Raw genomic sequence first — 5024 nt, 5'->3', positions numbered from 1 at the left:
CGCTATGGCAAAGATAATCAACAAGAAAGGCCCGCTCGGGGCCGCAACAAGAAGGATTAAGATGATGATCATGACGAGGATGACGAGTCCGGCGAGCACGAATTCCAAAAAGCTACAAAGGCCATGTGCGTCGACGGTGGCGCCTCGCTGCACACCTCTCACCGCCAACTGAAGCAGTGGGCGTGTGAGGTCACTGCGGCAGAGCCATCGTTCGATGCCCAGAAGCCACTGAAGTGGTCCTGCACACCCATCATTTTTGACACCGAGGATCACCCTGATCGCACAACTGCGGTCGGGTGTTTGCCGTTGTTGGTTTCACCAACAATACACAACCTCAAGGTGACAAAAGTGCTGGTTGATGGAGGGGCCGGTCTGAATTTGATCTCGCCCGCTGTGATCAAGAAGCTGCAGATTCCTGATGGAGATCTTGAGGAGACGGGCACGTTTCAAGGGGTCAACCCAGGAAGGAGTCAGCCAAAAGGTAAAATCACGCTGCCCGTTACGTTTGGGGGCAAGCTGAACTATAGGATAGAGAAGATCGTTTTTTATGTCGCCGAGATCCCCTTGCCGTACAACGGGATCCTTGGCCGCCCAGCGCTGGCCAAGTTCATGGCGGCGTCACACTACGCCTACAACACACTGAAGATGCCGGGGCCGCTGACCATCATCACCGTCCCCTCTGACAAGAAAGACACGCTCATCTGCGCTGACCAACTCTACCGAGAGGCAGTTGCAGCAACTGCCGCCAAGGCACTTGCTGCTGCCGCTGAAGCCCCGGGAAGGAAGAAGGCCGGCAAGACCTCTTCCGGCGAGACCTTTTCCGGCAAGACCTCTTGCACCCACTCCGGCAAGCGCACCTCTTCGGAGTGTTGTGCTCCCATTGAGGACGTGCCGGAGAGCCCCACCGGCAAGAGAAAGAAGTCCAAGGCTGCACTACCAGAGACCAAGAAGGTGTCCGTCAAGGAGGACGGCATGGGCGGGGCTTTTACCATAAGCTCCACCCCCGACAGCAAATAGGAAAGCACGCTCGTTGCCTTCCTGCGGGCGAATGTCGATGTATTTGCATGGCAAGCATCTGACATCCCCGGTGTTCCCAGGGAGGTGATTGAGCACCATCTTGCTGTGTGTCCTCACGCGCGGCTCGTCAAGCAGAAGGTCAGGAAGCAAGCTTTGGAGCGAAAAGAGTTCATCATTGAAGAGATCAGGAAGTTGGAGGCGGCAAGCCTTGTTAAAGGAGTACTCCACCCCACGTGGTTGGCCAATCCGGTGGTGGTGCGTAAGGCGAATGGGAAGTGGAGGCTATGTATTGACTACACAGATATCAATAAAGCCTGTCCAAAGGATCCTTTCCCTCTACCACACATCGACCAGATTGTAGACTCCACTACCGGGTGTGACCTGTTGTCATTCCTCGACGCCTATTCAGGATACCACCAGATCTTCATGATGAAGGAAGACGAAGAGAAGACCGCGTTCATCACCCCATGTGGTACGTACTGTTTTGTACGAATGCCTTTCGGGTTGAAGAGCGCTGGTTCGACGTTTGCCCAGGCGGTCCAAATTGGTTTTGAGCCCTAGCTGCATAGAAATATGGAAGCCTACATGGATGATATAGTAGTCAAGACCAAGGACAGGGCCACGCTCGTACAAGATCTAGAAGAAACATTTGCAAATATGCGCAAGATCAACCTCAAGCTCAACCCAGAGAAGTGTGTGTTCGGTGTCCCGTCCGGCAAACTTCTTGGGTTCTTTGTGTCTCAACACGGAATCGAAGCAAATCCCGACAAGATCAAAGCCATTGAGCAGATTGAGGCGCCGAAACGAGTCAGGGACGTCCGTAGGCTTGCCGGCTGCGTTGCTGCCCTGAGTAGGTTCATCTCCAAATCTGCTGAGAGCGCCCTCCCCTTTTTCAAAGTTTTGAAAAAGGCGGGTCCAGTAAAATGGACTCCGGAGGCAGAGGCAGCGCTGCAAGATTTGAAGAGGTACCTTTCCTCCACGCCGATACTAGTCGCACCTAAACCACAAGAGCTGTTGCTGCTATACTTTGCGGCAACGAATCAAGTGGTCAGTGCTGCGCTAGTGGCACAGAGGGAACTCGAGGGAGAAGTGGCAGTAGCAGCGGAGCCGTCAGACGATGGGACTGGTCCCTACCCGGCGGGGCTTGACGCTGGCAAGGCAGAACCCCCGGCAAGGCCCAGTCCCGGCAGGGCGGAGTCTGTGCAGATGGGCAAAGTTGAACAGAAGACGAAGATGGTGCAGCACCCAGTTTATTTTGTCAGTTCCCTCTTGTAGGGGGCTAGGTCAAGATATTCTGGTATGCAGAAGCTACTTTTCGGCCTCCTCATGGCCTCGAGAAAGCTGGGCCACTATTTCCAAGCACATGAGATCACCGTTGTCACCCGCCTCCCGTTGCAACGAATCTTGCGCAACCCAGATGCAACTAGGAGGATTGTGGAGTGGGCATTGGAGCTGTTGAGCTTTGGCCTCAAGTTTGAAAGTACTTCAACGATCAAGAGCCGAGCCTTGGCAGAGTTCATAGCAGAATGGACCGCAACGCTTGACAAAGAAGTTCAAGAGACCACCCTTCCCGGCAAGGAAATGTGCCGCGATTGGATTATGTACTTTGATGGAGCTTTCTCATTGCAAGGTCTGGTGTCGGCGTACTACTCGTCGCGCCCACCGAAGAGCACCTCAAGTACGTAGTCCAGATGCACTTTCCCCGGGAAAAATCGACGAACAACACGGCGGAGTACGAGGGACTGCTTGCCGGTCTCAGGATCGCGGCAGACCTTGGAATCAGGAAGCTCATCATCAGAGGAGATTCACAGATCATCGTCAAGCAAGTTAACAAGGATTACCATAGCCCGCTGATGGAGGCCTATGTGGATGAAGTGAGGAAGTTGGAAGAGAGTTTTGACGGGCTGCAGGCAGAGCATGTTCCCCGAGCAGAGAACAACATTGCCGACTACCTGTCAAAATGCGCTGCCCTCGAATTTCCTGTGGAACCAGGTACCTTTGTGCTTCAATTAACTCAGTCATCCGTTGATCCGTCAGCAAGACAGAACAAACGAAGGAAGGCGGGCCCTGGCAAGTACTTTCCCACTGAGCTCCCAGGAGCCACCGGCAAGGACGTTGCCGGGTGTCCCAAGCCTGCCGGAGAGCAGCAACCCCCGGCAGGGCCTCAAGCCCTGGCCGTAGAGGAAGCTGCCCTTATGGCTGAAGATGTGCCTTTACTTCTTGCAATCAAGCCCCAGGCTCCGGCATGGGCGCAGTCCATCGTCCGTTTCCTCCAAATAGGAGAGCTCCCCGAGGAGCAGGAAGAAGCAGAGAAAGTAGCCCGTCAGTCCAGCATGTACCAGTTTGTGGATGATGCCCTGTATAGAAGGAGACCGAATGGCGTGAAGTTTAAGTGCATTCCTCAGGAAGACGGACTGAGGCTGTTGGCAGAGATACATGGAGGCATGTGTGGCTCCCACATAGGGTCGAGAGCCCTTGCCGGCAAGGCATTCTGGCAAGGTTTCTTCTGGCCCATCGCTCTCTAGGATGCGACGGCACTAGTAACCAAGTGTGAAGCGTGCCAGTTCCATTCAAAGAAGCTTCATCAACCGGCTCAAGCTCTTCAGACCATCCCTCTTTCCTGGCCATTTTCGGTCTGGGGGCTCGATATACTGGGCCCCTTTCCCCGTGCTGTTGGGGGCTTTGAGTACTTGTACGTCCCAATCGACAAGTTCACAAAGTGGCCGGAAGTGGAGCCGGTGAGAAAGGTGACGGCACGGTCAGCCATCAAGTTCTTCAAGGGGCTAGTCTGCCATTTTGTTGTGCCCAATAGGGTCATCACCGACAACGGCACACAGTTCACAAGCCGCACCTTCATGAAGTACATTCAGGATCTCGGCAGCAAGGTTTGTTTTGCTTCTGTTGCTCATCCCAGAAGTAACGGCCAGGCTGAGAGAGCGAATGCAGAAGTGCTGCGGGGCCTCAAGACCAGAACTTTTGACAAGCTGCACAAGTGCGGGAGGCGCTGGATTGATGAATTGCCAACGGTTATTTGGTCGATCAGAACGATGCCAAATCGAGCCACTGGCTAGACACCCTTTGCCCTGGTATACGGGAGAGAAGCAGTTCTCCCCATGGAACTCATATACGGGTCACCTCGAGTGCTCGCTTATGATGAGCTTGAGCAAGAGCAGTTGCATCAAGAGGATGCACCGCTCCTTGAGGAAGATCGTCTTTGGGCTGCTATGCAAGCCGCTCACTACCAGCAAGCCTTGCGCCGCTATCATAGCCGCAAGGTTCACGCCCGAAGCCTTGAGGACGGTACGGTGACCTTGTTCTTCGGGGAATTCAATCCGCCAAGAATTCAAACAAGTTGACGCCGAAGTGGGATGGCCCTTACCGGGTAATACGAGTCACCAGGCCCGGTGCAGTCCGCCTGGAGACCGAAGATGGCATTCCGGTGAGCAATTCCTGGAATATCGAACATCTTGGCAAGTTTTACCCCTAAGGCGCGGTTGCCGGGAGCCCCGGCGACCCCCATTTTGTACTAGCCTTGCCGGCAAGGCATGTAACCCTATGTACAGAGCCAGGCGCAGACCCTGAGCATAAATAAATGAAGCGATGGCGCCCTAAGTTTTAGCATGCATGCTAGGTTGAGTCTCTCTCTTTGTTAGGGTTGATAGTGCTTAGCGGCGACTAACCCCTAGCATAGAGGTTGAGTGTGCGTCTCTCTGTTCCTTCCCGTCCTTTCTTTTGGTTCGCAGGATGTGCGGGCGTTTCTGCTGAGCTGTTTGGGGGAAAGGAAACAGGCCGACGCCCCAACCCCGGCAAGCCAAGGTTGTCAGGGGTTGCAAAATCCAGAGATCCGACAACGGCAAGCCAAGGTTGTCGGGGGCTATAGAATTAGATAAGTCTTTCATACCCCACTCTACACTTCGTATGGAACTTGAACGTACGAAGCTTCGCTCACTCTTATACCGCCGTGCTCCCTCTTTCCCGTGCCCAAGAACCTTTCTTTGGGTCGGAAC

Source organism: Aegilops tauschii, chromosome 6, assembly GCF_002575655.3.
Source record: "Aegilops tauschii subsp. strangulata cultivar AL8/78 chromosome 6, Aet v6.0, whole genome shotgun sequence".
NCBI lineage: Eukaryota > Viridiplantae > Streptophyta > Magnoliopsida > Poales > Poaceae > Aegilops > Aegilops tauschii.
Note: the sequence above shows the minus strand (reverse complement) of the source record.